We start from the raw sequence: 19,559 nt of genomic DNA, 5'->3' as shown, positions 1-19,559 counted from the left end.
GTTTGATGGAGCTATAATCCTTGAGAGTTGAGCTCTAATCGTTATAGAGCACACACGGCCATGTAAAAATCACATTGACCATGTCTATGACTAATCGTCGATTTCCATATTCACAAGACCATCTGCACGCATACACAAGGGAGTTCAGTGGAGCTCAACAAAAACAAAATAAACTTGAGTATTTAAAGATATGAAAATGAAATACAACTTGAAACAATGAAAATAAAAGATAAGCTCAGAAGGAAAATCCTTTCTGAGTGATACAAGTCTAGAATAAAATGTAGAAATAAAATACGAAAACAAAAAGAAATAAAGTATAGACGCATCAAGCGTCGGTGTCATGTGTGGTGATGTGCTCGATCTGCAAGTGCACGGAGTCGTCAAGTAATACCTCTCGTGCGAGCACGAGAGGGTCGTATTCCCTGGGCCCAAGGAGCTACTCTTACTTCCTCTTTGCGTATTGTCTAGCCGAAAGATTCGAAGGGTTTCTCTAATCTATTAATTAAAATGAAAGAACTACAAGTGGAGTCTAAAATAAGGCAAGGGTATAAAATCAGGGGAAAGAAATGGTTACGGATGCGGATTCCCTAGGGGCTACTAAAGTGTAAAGAATGCTAAGAGTGTCATGCAATTGAGGGTTTGGACCTAGAGATTTCCTAAATTAGATCAACCCGATGGTCACGGCAATTGACCCCTAATCGGGTATAAGTATTGACACGGAATTTTTTCCGATCAAATCCTCATACGATTGCATTAACAAAGGGGGAAAACCCTAATTAGAGCCGGAACACGTTTTGGTCTAGCCCTAATGTTGGAGGGGCACGAAATACCCGATGGTCACGGCGTATTCGTACATGAATCCCTTCCAAACTTGGTGTATATAGTACAAGGGCGATGGTCACGCTACCAAGTACAACCTAGGAGTTGGTTTACAGAGTTCTCATGTAAGCAACACATCAAATGCACCAAGAATGAATCACAAACGCACAACAATTGCAATAGACAAAACTAGATCATCCAAATACACAAGTTCACCCCAAGGTTCACCGGCATCCGGTGACCTTGGGGTCTACTCGTCCATACAAGCAAATACAAATAATAAATCCATGAAAACAACTACAAATGGCATAAGAGAACTCCCTCAAACAATAGAAGTGAGATGACAAGCCGAGTGAGGTGGAAAGCTTCCACGGACGCCGCGATTTGGGGCGGCTTCCCTTGTCGTCTACAAGCTCCCAAAGAAGAGATCGATGAAGATCTTGCCAAACCAAGCTTCTCCCTTTGATTCCCCTTCTCCAAAACGCGTGATATTACCTCCTCTGAACTGGTGGAAGTCGGCTCCAAGAACTCCCCAAAAACTGTCTTCAAAAACCTCCCCCTTTGCCCTAAGAATTCAGTCCAAGATATAACCCGTCAGGTCCATGCGGGCGCATGGAGCCCGTGAAGCTCACTGCCGTTTCGCCTAGAAAACATGTTGGTGCTACAGTGTTAAGCTACAGTGATTTACTAAAGTATTTTCGCTACAGTACCGAGGGTTGTGAAATTCCAGCAAACCTCACGGGCACCCATGCGGGCGCATGGAGCCCGTGAAGCTCACAGCCAAATGCTCGGAGCATGAACAGTGGTCCGCTACAGTACGCTACAGTGCTGGGACCCCAAAAATGCTGTTTTTGGTGTCGAATTCATCAAATTTGCATTTTTGAGCAACATTCGGCACATTTATGATCTGCAACACCAAAAGAACAAATTTATACTTAAACGGGCATCAATTCATCAAGATAGACACAAATAATACAGGATCAATACGTATAAAATACGTACATTTAGCCGTTTATCATGTGGTCGGCTCTACTGCCTACTGATGGTGCTGGGTCAACTAGTGCTGGTGGTGATGGTGGTGCTGGAGGGGTCCAGGGTCTCGTCAAGAAAGGGGATGTCACCTCTCGCTCTAGAAACTGCTTTAAAACATTAAGACGCGCCATGACCTTCGTGTGGTTCGCGGCCTGTATAACGCGAACCTCAGCCAAATTTGCTTGTAGCACCCCTACCGCACTCTCAAGCCTCTCAAAACGATCCTTGGCTCTAGTCGGAGTGAAAATACGCACTGGAGATGGCTCCTGTGCTCTAGGTTATGCCTCGGTCTCCATCTGCTAAAGCTGAGACTCTAGTGCAGGCTGTGACCCCTCAGTAGCATTTCTCCCTCAACCTCGGCTGTCTCCAATGGGGGCATGATCATCACATAAATCCCTGGTCTGTATCTTCAGACTATCCCTATCAATCTCATAGTCTCTATACCAAGAAGAGATGGTACAATAGCCTTCTCGGCCCCCTTGATCCAGGAGACCCATACCCATGATGAGTCTCATAATATACAGGCCTGAGAAATTAACTCCAATCCTGATGCCTTAGGTACTCTGCAAGAATGTGGCCAAGATGGATCAGCTGGCTTTGTACCATAGAGTCAAGTACAATAGCTCCTGTCTGCTAAGGACCCCCGTGCTATCACCATGTCCATTCACCGACCTGCTCAGAACGGCATGTAAGTAATGGTATCTAGGTCGAGAAAAGGCATGTGGCCTTGGACATCCCTGGCTTGTACTAGCCCTGGCCACACAACGCCGTGTATGCCCTCTGAGGTATCAGAGTGCCGGGATAATCCGTCGGTAACTGAGAGTACTCCTCTGTGTCCATGAATACTTCATCATACAATGCAAATCGGACCGAGAACTAGGAGACACTCATGCTGAAGTACTATCCAAATGCTCTAAACTGGATAGTGTCGATGCTCGAGAAACAACTCTAAGCGTGATAAGTTCTTGTGTGATAAAGATGCGAAATGTTCTTTCCTTATGATCAGCATTACTTTTCTCAGATTTTAGCACTAATATGTGTGCGTTTGTGTTACTTTCATGCGTATAAGGTTGTGAAGCCGAATGTTAGAGAAAGAAGAGAATGTAGATCGTGATTGCACCATTTGGTGGAAATCTTGAGAAGGTTCAAACGCAAAGACATAAGTTGGGTTCAAAATGTGAGAATGTGTGCCAACCTCCTTGTATTCAAGTTAGCATAATGATTTGGAGGACACAAAGGCAGTCACATTCAAGTATTCTGGCTTGTGCATGTATAGCAAGATCTCCACTAATGGAGCTGTTTATTGAAGAAGCAAAGTGATCTACGATGTAAATGTGTGCCCATTTACGTTACCTCGATGAAAGCATGGATTCGGGAGTGTTTCTGGTTAGTACTGTAGCAGGTTATTGTAGCAAACCAATGCAACAAAATACTGTAGCAGGTATTGTTCAAAGTTGGACGAAAAAGTGATTTCTAGAGAATCCACATGGGCTTGTGGAAATTATCCATGCCCGTGCCGAAATTCCATAGGCCCATGTGGTGAATCCATAGGGGCGTGTGGAGGCCCGATTCAAGCCCTATTTAAGGCCGATTTCAGCCCCAATTTCAGCATTCTTTTCTCCATCTTTTTCCCAACTTGAGAGAGGGCTGCGGCTAGGGTTTTGAGAGGTATTGGCAAGGTATTTGGAGAGGTTCTACAGCTTTGACATCGCGCTCTGTTTGGAAGAAGGTTAGTGGGAGAGCTTTTGTCGGCACCGATCCGGCGAGGTGTATCCTAGGCCCGACAAAGGGACCCTTGGAAGAGTCAAGACTTCTCCACAAGACCATCGTCACGACTATCGAGGGGGTTTTCTATGGATTACTTGCTTTTACATTGGACTTTATTCTTTATTATAACTAGCTCCATGCAGAGCTAAACCCCGTAGGGAGTACTTGGATTTGTGAACCCTAGGATGTATTTGTTTCATTAAACCTTTCATTATGCTTTCATTAATTGATTTTTTAATTGAGTTCCAATCTTGAATGCTTGATTGTATGAATACTCCCTTAGAGTGACACTAGGATTGAGAGTTCTTGTTGGTAACCCTTGTGAGTGAGTGACACACCACGAGAGTTAGACAAAGATAGATTGGAGAGGGTCGAGAGGGTGAGTCGAGAGGTAGCGGAGCGTCCCCTTTCCCATATGGTGTGATTTATCCTACCTCTATTTCCTCGAGTTTTTTGCGGTTATAGTAGAGTGAACGGGCTAAGGGATAACTTTCCGCTGGGGCTTAGTTGCAGAGGCAACGGAGTGAAGCGTTAAGGTGATTTTAGCAGCTAGGGCTTAATTGTGACTAGGGACCTTCCACCTGGACGAAAGGGTTAGGTCTATATCTAGGAAGAGGATTTATCACTTGGAATCCATAGAACTCATTGTGATTCTATACGAGTGCGAGTTATTGAGATTGCTCGATTTCTCCTCCGGGACGTGTATAAAGTTAGGCATGGTTGACTTTAGATTTTGGATCATGTATTGAAGGATCTCCACGACTCATTAATGCATTAGTTAGAAAGCATAATAGAGGATTTTGCACTTGAAACGATTATCCTTGGCGGAACAATATCCGAGTACCCCATTCATACCAATTGTCTTACCTCCCCTTTACTTGTGCTTCTCTTTCTTATCTCATTTACTTTGTTTACATTACATCTTGTCACACAAAATCACTATTCATTCCTCAGTTAAGAAACAATTAAAGTATTTTTATTTCCTACTCCTTGTGGATACGATACCCACTCACCTGGGATTTTATTACTCAACAAACATGTGCACTTGTGGGATATACGCAGGGGCATTGTTAAAGCGTGACTGAACTCAAATGACGAAAGGACCTCCAGTGTGAGCACACGAATCGCCGTTTCCCGAATAAGCAATAATCGTCCCCAACTGCCTACGGCAAGCAGCTCCTCAACCTTATCAGCTATCTTGTCAACTCATTGAACCTCTCTCAACGCACTTAGATCTGGAAAACACGATTGTCCAAACTTCAACTTGGACAAGCACTCGAAGCGAGCCTGATGCTCAAGAATCGCAAACTCTATGTGTTTTGGCATAGGGGAAGGCTATCTGGTATGCTTGCCAGCCTTTTTCTTTGTTCTGGGAGCCATATTTGCAAGTATTGAAAAGAAAATTGATCAGTTAAACTAACAAAACAACACTGTAAAAATCCACACAGCCGTGTGGGAATTCCACACGGCCGTGTGGATTCACGGGGAGTGAAAGCCGCACGACCCTTATGCTTAAAATAAAAAAATACATCCCAAATTCATTTCTAAACTCATTCTAAACATGCACCAACCATTTAGACATAGAAATGAAGTGACATTCACCTATTTAATTAAAATAAATAAAGATTGGCGAAGAAAAGAGGGAATGAAGGTTTACCGACAAGATGAAGATGAAACACTTGAAAACGGCAGGAAAACTCGAATGAAATCCCTCTAAATCAACGGTAAGGAGTCAGGAAAGTAGAAGAATGTGTTCTCAGAGTATATGGAGTGAAAAGACAAATAAACACGAATAGGTTTTAAAGAAAAGCCGCGCCTCTTATCGTTTTGTGACAACATAGGAGAGCTTCACAAGGGCAGAAACACGTCCCTGTGTGCTCTCGGGATATCACATCTTGCTTCTGAACACATCCACATGGGCGTGTGGAAATTACACACGCCCATATGCCCGACCCATAGGATCACCCACACGCCCCTGTGGCTTCTCTGTCCACCTGACAAAACTTTCTAAGTGTATCACACGCCCGTGTGGAAATTCCATATGGGCGTAGATCTTCACAGGGCTACTTACAGGGCATTCACATGACCCTGTGTCTTCTTGGGATGGAGGAGAACATTCTGCAGGAAATCACATGGGTGTGTGGAAATTACCCATGCATGTGTGTAGTTCACAGGGTCATCCACAAGGGCAGACACACGTCCCTGTGTCTTCTAGGGATAGAGCTCTGAACTATGTAGAGAAACACATGCCCGTGCAGAAATTCCACACGGGCTTGTGACCATCACAAGGTCACTCACAAGGACAGACACACGCCCCTGTGTCCTTTCGGGATGAGCTCTGAATGAAAACACACTGTCTGTCTGTCTTCATAACTTAGAAAAATTACAGACTTAGTATAAAATTTTTGAACATTTACAAATACTCAGAGCCTACCTACATTATGCAAAACTAACCAAAGAATCATGAAAAACACACTCAAATGATCAAGAAACTTCACCACACACAATTAGGCACATAATAACACCAATAATCCATGAGAAAATCACAACAATAGCATGTAAAATATCAAGACACCAACACTCAAACTCTTATTCATGCAAACACTAACTAAAACCTAGAAAAACAATAAAGACTTGGGTTGTATCCCAAGAAGTACTTATTTTACGTCACTTAGCTTGACGTACTTGACCTTACCCTACGGGGGCTCATAGATGAAGGTTTCCCTCTTACCCATAACCTAAAAGCATGATGAACATAATCTTTGGAAGGTAGAGCAGGAGTTATCGAGTTTGTTACAGTACAAGGGTTCATCACCCATACTCCATTCTTGCACATCCCCATTAACCTTGGGGAGTTTCTTGTAATGTCTCCTTGCACACTTCATCTTTCGGATCATCTTCTTCATAATCCCCGGGGGTAGGTTGTACCTTGTCCTCTAGACCAAGTGTCATCACTTCTTCATTCTCCACCTCTTGGTCTACCAACCCCTAGTACAAATCAGAACACATCATTTTCTGCACATATCATCTAGAAAGTAAAGAGTATCATCAAAGTTGAGAGAATGTCTCATGGCTTTGGTGAGGCAGTATGTAAGCTTGTCATCCCCAACTCATAAAGTCAACTCACCGCCGTCCATGTCAATAAGAGCCTTGGAAGTGCGTAAAAGGGCCTCCGAAGTATCAATGCGATATCTACATCCTCGTCAACATCCAACACTACAAAGTCTATAGGAAATATGTACTTATCAACCTTCACATGTACATCTTCATTGATGCCCTTAGATGTCTAACTGTTCGGTCCGCCAATTGTAATGTCATTCGAGTGGGCCTAGGCTCTCCCGAGCCTAGCTTTTGGAAGAATATATAAGGCATGATATTGATGCTAGCCCCTGAGTCTATCAATGCCTTTTCTTCACCCCATGTTACCAATGTTGCATGGAATGATGAAGCTTTCGGGGTTCTTTTTCTTGTTCGGCATATTCTTTTACAACACTGCCAAACATGAAGCATCTAAGATCACAGATGCACTCTCCTCCAACTACCTCTTGTTGGTTAAGAGGTCCTTGAGAAATTTTGCATAGCGAGGCCTTTGAGACAATGCCTCCACAAATGGGATGTTGATGTGCAGCTGCTTAAATAACCCCAAGAACTTCTTGTATTGCTCATAATTTTGGTCATTATTTAACCTTGAAGGATAAGGAATTCTTGGCTTGTAAGGTGGGGATGCCACCTCCTTTTCTATAGTTTTCTCCTCAACCTCCACGACCTCGGGTGCTTCAACATTCTTCTTCTCACTCAAACCCAAAATCGTGTAAGTGTGTGTAGACTCACTCAAGTTAACCCAAACTATACTCCTCAAAGTTCTAAGGATAAGGGACTTATTTATATATAAAACTAAGCAAAGAGACGCTAGTAGCTTCACACTTTCGAGATGGTAGCTTTTTCTACCGGGGTAGTAGCTTTCACTCATCCCATGAGATATCTCTTTCTCTCATTAAGGTATAACTACTATCAGACTTATGAGAGTAACTTCATACATCATAGGTGGTATCTCTTTCCACCCAAAATGCACAACCAAAACAAGTATTTTTTTTTTAACAAAATTAACGCAAGAACAAAGCTAACTAGTCCCTTAAAAGCTTGAGTTTCCAAAAAGTTTCATGAGCGAGTAGTGCAACATGTGTCAATCGGGAAAAATTCCTAGAAATTCAAGTAAAAACTAGAGCATGAGAACATTCAATGTTAAAAATTCTCCTAACCTTAAGAATACAACCATTGAAACTAAGGCGAATCGCCATTGGCTACGTGAGCATGTTCAGTCAAAACATATGTAAAGAACATGTGTAATGTGAACTCCCCCCCCACACTTAAGATGTACATTGCCCTCAATGTATGCATGCAAGGACAATAACAAGTATAACATTCAAGATCATATGTGAGGTGGGCAATTGAAACAATACTCCCCTGAACTGCCAATGGTGCTTTTGATGGAGCTATATTCTTTGAGAGTTGAGTTCCAATGGGTTGTGGAGTACACACGACCATGTTAAAATCACATTGACCGTGTCCATGACTAATTCTCAAATTCCATACTCATAAGACCATCTGCACGTATACACAAGGGGGTTTAGTGAAGCTCAACAAAACAAAGTAAACTCGAGTATATAAAGATAAAGCAATGAAATACAGGTCGAGACAATGAAAACAAAAGATAAACTCAGAAGGAAGATCCTTTTTGAGTAATACAAGTCTAAAATAACTGCAAAATAAAATACCAAAAAATAAGAACAAAGAAAAGTAAAGATGCATCAAGCGTCGATGTCATTTGCGGTCTCTGATGGTGCTATTACTGGTGAAGATGTCGGTATTGGTGGATCAATCGGCGCTACAGGAACTGGTGATGGTAGTGCTGGTGAAGCCTAAGGGATATGAGGTCGCATCACAAAAGATGAAGTCGCGTCTCGCTCTAATATCTGCTGTAGGATGTTGAGACGCGTTATAACCACTGTGTGGTTCACAGCCTGTATCGCGTGAACCTCTGCCAAATCTGGCTGAAGTACCCCACAGTGCTCTCAAGCCTATCAAATCGATTATGGGCTAGAGTGGGAGAGAATATGTGCACTGGTTGCGGCTCTTATGCTGCGGGAGGAGCCTCAGTCTCTATCTTCTCAGGATGAGGCTCAAGTGCAGGTTGTGACCCCTCTATTGCATCACCATTAATGTGATTGCCCGCAAGTGTACGGGATCGCCAAGTAATACCGTGTGAGTGACACAGGGGTCATAGTATTCCACGGGGCCAAGGAAGTATTATTACTCACTCTTCATCTATTATCTAGCCTACAATTCTTAGTATGAGGAACAAATGAAATAAAATAAAATAAACTAACTAATCTATGGCCGGGTAACTAGCACGCTGATTAAACAAACAAAGGAGTATCAAGCATGAGAAGGGAGTATTTTGACAAGGAATCCACCTAGGGTTGTCATTAAGTCCCGAACTAGGATGAGTTAAAGATGCATTGATGATAATTGAGACCTAGAGACCTCGTGAGTAGATTAGCCCCAATCTCTCGGTGACTAACCCCTGATCCCATACGAATGTCAATCGGAATCTCTTCCGGATTAACACACTTACGATCGTATTAAGTTCTTGGAGTTCTCTAATAGGAGTAAACCTACTATCCTTCGGCTTAAACATAGCAATGGAGGGCTACCAACACCCGATCTCTAGGCGTGTAGGCACAAGTATCCCCTTTCAATCTCTCCTAGATCTAGTATACGTGAGTAGGTCACATCTACGCATACAACTCAAAGTAGAATTACGGATCTCTCCATGCATGTAATTCTAGACATGAAAGCATGAAAGATTGAATCTCAAATAACCATCAAATTCAATGAAGAACAACATTCCAAGTTCATATACAAGATTAACCCTAGGGTTCATCCAAATCCAAACACAACAATAAGTTAATCCCTTATGACAAGGGATACTTATACAACATACAAGGAAAAGAAAGACAATAAAGAAGCAAGAAAACTCCCTCTACGGTCTTGATCTCCTTGAATCGATGAAGCTTTGAATGGTGATGCAATGGTGGCTTAGATCTTCACTCCAACTCCTTCTCCTATGCTCCTCTCCCTCTTGGTGATGATGTGTGCTCGTTCCCCACAAGGATCGTTTGCAGAAGATGGCCGGAAGGCCTCAAGGATGTTTGGTGGCGGTGGCCCAAGAGGCCAAGAAGAACTCACTAAGAATGGTCTCTCAAATGCCCTCATATACCCCCATAACCCCCTCAAATCTGGCTCTACACTGGTGGTATACCGGCTCAATGAGGAGCTTATTGAGGTTGTATACTGGCTCAATGAGGTCCTTATTGAGCCCCTTATTGAGACTATTTGGGGTAGGCAAACGCCACAAATGCTCTCAGAATAGTGTCTATACTGGCTCAATGAGCACATCATTGAGCCAGTATGCCTTCAAGCAAATCATCTTCTTCTATATCTACAGTGATCATCCCGGGCTCCATACCAGGCAGCATTGAGGCAGTATGCCATGATTCAATTCCTGTCTTGAAAACTTTCCAGGTGCTATAGTGGAAGCTATAGTGATATTCCTACAATGTTGGTGCTATAGTACCACTGATACAGAGTGAATATGCTACAGTACTACGACCTAGTTTTTCTTCTCTTTTCCGCCCAAATGGTATCTTCGTGTCCTTTGTGGTGTTTTTGTGCCCTGCAAAGCAAATAATACACGATTAAGCATAAAACAGGCATCAATTCTTATAAAAGTACATGCTAGAAGCAACAAATACATATACTAAAATATATACATTTAGACACTTATCAAATATCCCCACACCTAAGCATTTGCTTGTCCCCAAGCAAACACATCATGAAAAATAAAGATAATGATAAGTGGCTAAATGTATTACCTCCGGCTCAAATAAATACATGACTCTATGAGCATTGGAAAATGATAAATAGATAATGAGTTACAAATTAAGCACAACAAAAAGATCTTGTCTCACTTCCTATATGTCTGTGCCATGTGTGTGAACCTTGTATTTCATCTGCCCTGACCTGGTCTAGCCTACTAACTTCAATCAGTATAGCTCTAGATGCTAATCAATCCACAGGTAAGAGTGCTAAGTCTTAAAATGCTAAGTGCTACTCCAATGAACAAGTAAGATCCTTCTAAGTCCTAAACGTGAGCTAACTCCCTTTCCTTCTCAAAGCCTCTAGTAGGTAGTCAACAAGATCAGTAGGGTTTTTATTTTCAGTTCATTTTTTTTTCTTTTTTCAAGTCCGACTAACATAAACTGCACCAAAAAATCTTTCTGGAGGGTGCACATGCTGGTTAGGCACAAGAGCCACCCAACTACTCGATTACAGTCTACATAGACGCATTCATGCTTCATTGGCAGAGGAATACTAACATAGACTCATTTTTTTTTCTTTTTCTCTTTTCATTTTTTTTCATTTTTTTATTATTATTTATTATTATTTTTTTTATTATTTTCTTTTTTTAATTTTCTTTTTCACATTCACCCTAGATCACGTCTTCAGACTACTCTACATGCCACAACACTTGGGTTAGCTCAACGAGACTCAGAAGTTCTTAAGAGTTCTTTGAATGACATAACTTAGTACTCTAAGATAAAATACTCAAAGTTGTGAGTTAAGCATACAAGAGAGTTAGAGTAGTCAAGTTGGCTATTCCTAGGCCATCAAAAAAAGATTTAGTGCACAAGACAATACTAGAGGTGAGACAAGATTCAATAGAGTACAACAACAAATATGTAACTCAAATCAATCATTAATCCATGCTAGAAAAGTCTTACAATAATGAATAAGCCATCATGGGTAACACTAGCATGCAAACAATAACCCTAATACATACAATACACCCATGCCCACACCTAGAGTTGTACATTGTCCCCAATGTACAGTAATCATGAAAAGCATGGTAATATATGCAATGAAAACAATGGTATAGCACCTTTGCTGTCAAAACTAGAATAATACCGGTTTAACTCTAGGTGTCATACTGTCCGAAGGCTCCAAACTGTATAGCAATACCACTGATACAGAGTGAATATGCTGTCATACTGTCCGAAGGCTCTAAACTGTATAGCACCTATGCTGTCAAAACTAGAATAATACCGGTTTAACTCGAATGACGCCAGTATCTCTAACGTCAACATACGGATGGCAGGGTCACGAATAGTCAACAATTGGCGAAAACTGTTCATCGACAACAGCTTCTCGACCTCATCGGCCATATTATCAGCTAACTGCATTTCCCTCGGGTCATAACCTCGAGCTGCACCAAAAGAAAGAAAACAAATTAGAACAATGATAGAAAAAGAAGATGTGAAATAGAATAATTGAATGAATAGCTAAGAAAATAAAGTGCAAATTATCTCTAAACACCTACTCCCCGGCAACGATGCTAAAAACATGACAATGCCCCTTGCGTGTATCCCGCAAGTGCACGGGTTTGTCGAGTAATAAAATCCCAGGTGAGTGCGTATCGTATCCACAGGGAGTAGGGAATAAAAATACTTAAATTTTATCTTAACTAAGTGAAGATGAATAGTGATTTTGTTGATAATATGTAATAGAAACAAAAGTAAAAGAGACGAGAATGAGAAGAACAAGTAAAAGGGTGGTAAGGCAATCGATATGAATGGGGTACTCGGATATTATTCCATCTAGGACAATCGTTTCAAGTGCAAAACCCTCTATTATGCTTCCTAACTAATGCAATAATGAGTCATGGAGATCCTTCAATACATGGTCCCAAATATAAGGCCAACCATGCCTAACTCTATATATGTCCCGGAGGAGAAATCAAACAATCTCAACATCTCGCACTCGAATAGAATCGCAATGAGTTCTAGGTATTCCAATTGATAAACCCTCTTCCTAGAAATAGACTTAACACTTTGGTCCCGGTGAGAGGTCCCTAGCCACAATTAAGCCCTAGGTGCTAAACTCACTTCAACGCTTCATGCTGCTGCCTCTGCAACTAAGCCTTAGCGGAAGGTCATCCGTTAGCCCATTCACTCTACTATAACCACAAAGAACTCGAGGAAATAGAGGTAGGATAAATCACACCGCAGGGGAAAGGGGCGCTCTGATACCTCTTGACTCACCCTCTCGACCCTCTCCAATCTAACTTTGTCTAACTCTCGTGATGTGTCACTCATTCACAAGGGTTACCAATAAGAACTCTCAACCCTAGTGTCACTCTAAGGGAGTATTCATTCAATCAAGCATTCAAGATTGGAACTCAATTAACACATCAATTAATAAAAGCATAATAAAAAGGTTTAATGAAACGAATACATCCTAGGGTTCACAAATCCAATTACCCACTAGGGGGTTTAGCTCTCCATGGAGCTAGTTACAGTCAACAATGAAATTGAATGTAAAAACAAGTAATTCATAGGAAACCCCTTCGATAGTCATGACGATAGTCTTATGGAGAAGCCTCAACTCTTCCAAGGGTCCCTTTGTCCGGCCTAGGATACACCTCGCCGGATCGGTGCCGACGAAAGCTCTCCCACTAACCTTCTTCCAAATGGAGTGCTATGTCGAAGCTGTAGAACCTTTCCAAATCCCTTGCCAATACCTCCCAAAACCCTAGCTGTAGCACTCTCTCAAGTTTAGGAAAAGATGGAGAAATGAATTCTGAAATCGGGGCTGTAATCGGCTTTAAATAGGGCTGGAATCGGGCATTCACACGCCCCTGTGGATTCACCACACGGGCCTGTCTAATTTCTGCATGGGCGTGGACAATTTTCACACGGCCGTGTGGATTCTCTGGAAATCACTTTTTTCGGCCAGCTGTGAACAGTACCTGCTACAATGAATTGCTACAACACCCTGCTACTGTGCCGGCCCGAAACACTCCTGAATCCATGTTTTCATCGAGGTAACGTAAACGGGGACACGTTTACGTCGTAGATCACTTAGTTCTTCAATAACCGGCCACATTGGTGAAGATCTTGCTATACATGCACAAGCCAGAATACTTGAATGTAACTGTCTTTGTGCCCCTCCAAATTATTGTGCTAGCTTGAATACAAAGAGGTTGACACACATTCTCACATCTTGAACCCACCTTATGTCTACGAGTTTGATTCTTCTCAAGATTTCCTTCAAATGGTGCATTCACGATCTACATTGGCTTCTTTTTCTAACATTCGGCTTCACAACGCTATATGCATGAAAGTAACATAAATGCACACATATTAGCACTAAAACCTGATAAAAGTAATGCTCATCATAAGGAAAGAACACTTAGCATTCTTATCACACAAGCATTTATCAAACTCTCCCACACTTAAGCTTTTGCTTGTCCTCAAGCAAAAAACTAAAACATTGAAGCATAAACGAAGGAAAAATTGGAAGTACTTGGCCTTAGGTTCACCAAAACATCCAAAGAGAGCATTCTACAAGTAAGGGAAATTTCAACACTAAATATGAAAAATCAATGCTCTAGTTAAAAACTTGAATCAAAAAGTACAACAAACCTGAAATTGTGTAAGTGTGTGTAAACTCACTAAAGTCAACCCAAAATATATTCCTCAAAGTTCTAAGTATAAGGGACTTATTTATCTACAAAAAGTAACAAAAAGTTAAGAAGATAGTAGTAGCTTCACACATCCTCTATGGTAGCCATTTCCAAAGCGGCCGCTATGGTGGCTTTCACACTTTCGAGTTGGTAGCTCTTTCTACCGGAGTGGTAGCTTTCACTCATCCTATGAGATAGCTCTTTCTCTCATTAGGCATAACTAGTATCCGACTTATGAGAGTAGCTTCATACTTCATAGGTGGTAGCTCTTTCCACCCATCAAGCACAATTAAATAATAAAACTATTTTTTTCTCTTTTTTCTTCATTCAAAATTAACAAAAGAAACAACTATAACTAGTCCCTTCAACATCAAACTTGAGTTTCCAAAATAGTTTAAAGAGTGAGTAGTGCAACGAGTGTCAATCGGGCAAAAATTCATAGAAATTCAAGCAATAACTAGAGCATGAGAACATTCAATGTTAAAAATTCTCCTAAACTCAAGAATACAATCATTGCAACTAGGGTGAACCGCCATTGGCTATGTGAGCATGTATATCAATCAAAATTAATTTAGAAGACATGTACACTATGAAACTCCCCTCTACACTTAAGATGTACATTGTCCCCAATGTACACATGCAAGCTCACTCATAATGTATATCAATCAAGAACATATGTGGAAGAAGCAATCAAAACAATACTCCCCTGAATCCTAGTGTTGCATTTGATGGAGTTAAATCCTTGGGAGTGATGTTCCAACATGTTGTGAAGCACACACGGCCAAGTGCCGAAGTACCTTGGCCGTGTCCATGACAAGCTCTCAATTCCCATACTGATAAGACCATCTGCATGCATACACGAGGGGGTTCAGTGAAGCTCAATAAAAAAAAAACAACTCGAGTATATAAAAGATAAAGTAATGAATACAAGTTAAGACAACAAAATGAAAATAGACTAAGAAGGAAAGTCCTTTCTGAGTATACAAGTCCAAAATAAAATGCATAAGTAATAAAGACGATGAAAATAAAGTCAAGTATCGGTGTTGTGTTCTGGCTCTGCTGCTACTGCTTGATACTCAAAAGGTACATGAGGATCAGGAGGTGATGATGCTAGAGGAGTCCTCGGTCTCTTGATGAAAAGTGAGGACGCATCTCGCTCTAATAGCTAAAGTACGATGACAAGACACGCCATCTCTAGGGTGGCTGTAGCTATAATGTATGCTCCAGGGCCAGATCTATGCACCAACCGCATCATCTTGATCGTCTCAAATCCCAGACGAACCCATCGAGGGTGGCACGACCGTCCTTTCAGCACCTTGTATAGCGTCCAACAAACCCATCCCTAAGATGAGTCTGGTGACGTAAGAACCAGTGAATAATACTCTAACTCACTCAAACTGGCCCTGGTGCCTTAAAACGTCTGCCGCAATGTGCCCCAAGTGAATCGCCACATTACGGACCATAGAGTATAAATACAGTAAGTACTACTTGCTCAAAACAGCTATGTTGTCACCTCAACCAGACACAAACCTGCTGAGGACCGAGTGCAAATATCTGTAGCTCAACTGGGATTGGCTGGTGGCCTAAGACACTCCTTGTTCATACTGCCCATGTCCACATAAAACTCCGTAAACTTGCTATGGAGTCAATGTACCCGGGAAATCCGTCGGCAAGTGTCCATACTCCTCTGTACCTGTATACATCTCGTGGTATAAGCCCATGAGAATCGAGAACTCAGTGACACTCATGCAAAATAGATGTCCAAATACTGGGAACTGAATAGCATCCATGGTGTCAAATCTCCCATACGGCTGATTAAACTCAAAGGACGCCAACACCTCTAGTGTCAATGCGCGGAAAGTTGGCTCATGGATCGTCAGTAATCTTCTCCAGCTTCCCACTGCTAGCATCTCATCAATCTCATCAATTAGCTCGTCACCCTAGTGAATCTCTCTTAGCACACTCAAATCCACAAAGCGAGACTGACCAAAACCGAGTGCTGATAATCTCTCAAATCGAGCCTGATGCTCGGGATTCGAGAATTCCATGTGTGCTAGCTCAGGTGGGGTCTCTCTGAGATGCTTAACTTCATGCTTCTTTGCACGAGGTGCCATATCTGTAAAAATTGACGAGAAATGATCAAAGAGGCTCAGAAAACCATACTGTAGAATTCCACACGGGCCTGTGGAAATTACCCACGCCGGTGTGGGTCTGTGCGGCGTGAAAACCGCAGGATTGCACGTCAATGTTCCAAAAATACACCTTAAAACCACATCTAAACACTTTCTAAACATGCATAAGCCACCATAGAATATAAATTGTTGTAAATCAACACTTTGAATCCACTAAAAACAAGAAATAGTGAATAGAAGAGAGGGTAAAAGGTTTACCAATGAAATAGGTGTGAAAACTTCAAAAATCGGAACAGAAATTGAAGAAAAACCCTCTAAACAAGCGATATGTGGACCAGGAGACTGATCAAAGTCGATCTTCTAGTGATTGGAGGTGAACAAGAAGAGAATTTAAGAAGATTTTAAAGAAAAACTCGCATCCCTTGGAATTCTGCGCATCCACACGGGCGTGCGGAAATTACCCACGCCAGTGCACCTTCACCACAGAGACTCACAGGGACAGACACACGCCCTGTGCACTCTCTGGATGCCACTCTATGTCTCTGAATGCATCTATACGGGCGTGCGGAAAATACCCACACCCGTGCGCCCGGCCCACAGGGGCAGCCACTCGCCCGTGTGGCTTCTCTGTCTAACCGAGAAAATCATCTAAGTGTTTCTCATGCCCTTGTGGAAATTCCGTACGGGCATGGACATTTACAGGTCCAACTCACTAGGGCGAACGCACGCCCCTGTGTCTTCTCAGGATGGAGGAGAGCTCTTCTGTAGAGATCCACATGGGCATGGGGAAAATATCCACGCCCGTGTGTTTATCGCAGGTTCATCCACAGGGGCGAGTCCACGCCCGTGCGTGCTCTCGGGAAAAATTACTGAGTCTCTGCAGGAAGACGCACGCCAGTGCAAAAATTACACACGGGCGTGCGGGTGTCACAAGGTCGCCCGTGCAAAAATTGCTGAGTCTCTGCAGGAAGACGCACGCCTGTGCCTTCTCTGGACGAGCTCACTGTACAAATTCGCGGGCGTATGGAATTTCCACACGCCAGTGCGTTTTCTCTGGATAGCTTAGAAAACTCTGCAGGCTCTGCAAAAAATTTCTGAACATGTATACACACTCAGAGCCTGCCCTATTATGCAAGAGATACTAGTGAAAAACATGAGAAACTACCTCGCACGACCAAAACATCGCCAAATTAACATGTAAGCGCACGATGACATAAAAAATCCACAAGGAAACACACAGCAAAAGCATCTAAAAATTAAGACACCAACAGTCAACACTTTATTCATGCAAACACTAAACTAGAAACTAAGAAAACACTAAACTCTTGGGTTGCCTCCCAAGAAGCGCTTGTTTAACATCACTAAGCTTGGCGTACCTTGTCTTACCTCACGGGGGTTCATAGATGAAGGTTGCTCTCTTACCCATAGCTTGAAAGCATGATGAGCAAAGTCTCTTGAAGGTAGAGAAGGAGTTATTGGGCTTGGTACCACCTAGCAAGGATTTATCCAACTTGTTCGATTCACGTACATCCCTAACAACCTTGGGGTATTTCAGGAGGCGTCTCCTCACCCTTTTCATCTTTTGGAGCACCTTCTTCATGATCCCCGGAGTAGATGGTACTTCTTCCTTTGGACCAAGCATCATTACCTCTTCATTGTCTACCTCTTGGTCGAACAAACCCTCGTACGGGTCCGGATTGAACATTTCCTGCATATATTCATCAATAATCTCATCAGTAGTGTCAAGAAAGTAAAGAGTATCATCAAAGTCAAGAGAATGTTGCATGGCTTCGGCGAGGCGGTATGTGAGCTTATCATCTCCAACCCTCAGTGTCAACTCCCTGTCGCCCATGTTGATCAGTGCCTTGGAAGTGTGCAAGAATGGCCTCCCAAGTATCAAAGGTACATCCGCATCCTCATCGACATCCAATACTACAAGGTCTACAAGAATTATGTAGTTGTCCACCTTGACAAGCACGTCTTCAATGATGCCCCTCGGATGTCTCACCATTCGGTCCACTAGTTGAAATGTCATTCGAGTGGGCCTAGGCTCTCCCTAGCCTAGCTTCTGAAAAAAAGAATATAGCATGACGTTGATACTGGCCCTGGGTCTTTCTTCTTGTTCGCCATATTCTTTTACAAAACTACCGAGCAAGAGGCATCCAAGATCACTGAGGCACTCTCCTCCATTTTCCTCTTGTTAGTCAACAAGTAATTCAAGAATTTGGCATACTTAGGCATTTGGGACAATGCCTCAACAAAGGGAATATTGATGTGGAGTTGCTTGAACAAACTCAGGAACTTCTTGTACTGTTCATCCCCTTGGTCATTCTTCAATCTAGAGGGATAAGGGATTCTTGGCTTGAAAGGTGAGGATGCCACCTTCTTCTCTTTGCTTGCTCCCTCCTCAACCTCTATGACCACGGGTGTGTCTACATTGGGCTTCTCACTCGGAAGCCTACCCTCAACCTCACGACCACTTGTCAAAGTGATCGCCTTCACATGCTCTCTAGGATTGGTCTCGGTATTACTTAGCAAGCTTCCTTGTGGTCTCTCCAATAGAGACTTCGCATTTTGCCCCACTTGATTCTTAAAATTATACAAAGAAGCGGTGTGGTTGCAAAGTGTAGCCTTGACTGACTGAAACCTTGTATCTGACGATTGCACAACTCTAGTCAAGGCCTTCTTTAAATAGGTCATTTGGGTCTCCAAGTCTGAAACTCGATTCTTCATGTTTGGGGCTTGGTGTTGTTGGAAACCCGCTGGTGCTATGGCCATTTGTGGTCCTTGGTTGCTCCACGAGAAATTGGGATGACTCTTCTAACCCAGATTGTAGGTGTTGCTATATGGATTCTCTTGGTTCCTCATTGCATTACTCACAAAGTCAACTTTCTCCACCAAAGATGCATCACCAATATGGATCGGGAAATCAGAGGAAGCATGTCCTCCACCGCATCCGGTGCAAGTAGTCATGGCCGCCGCTCTATTAGAAGTTAGAAGGTCTAACTTCTTACTCAACGATTCCACTTGAGCCGCCAATGAAGTTACTGCATCTATTTCATGGTACCCAGCCACCTTTTTCCTTTCCCGTGCATTCCACTGATAACTGTTGATTGCCATGTCTTCCACTAACTGTCGGGCTTCTTCTGGGGGTTTACTCCCCATTGTACCTCCTGCGGCGACATCTAGCAATTACCTTGTACTCGGATTTAACCCATTGTAGA

This window comes from Dioscorea cayenensis, chromosome 17, assembly GCF_009730915.1.
Source record: "Dioscorea cayenensis subsp. rotundata cultivar TDr96_F1 chromosome 17, TDr96_F1_v2_PseudoChromosome.rev07_lg8_w22 25.fasta, whole genome shotgun sequence".
Classification (NCBI taxonomy): domain Eukaryota; kingdom Viridiplantae; phylum Streptophyta; class Magnoliopsida; order Dioscoreales; family Dioscoreaceae; genus Dioscorea; species Dioscorea cayenensis.
This window is presented reverse-complemented; position numbering follows the sequence as displayed.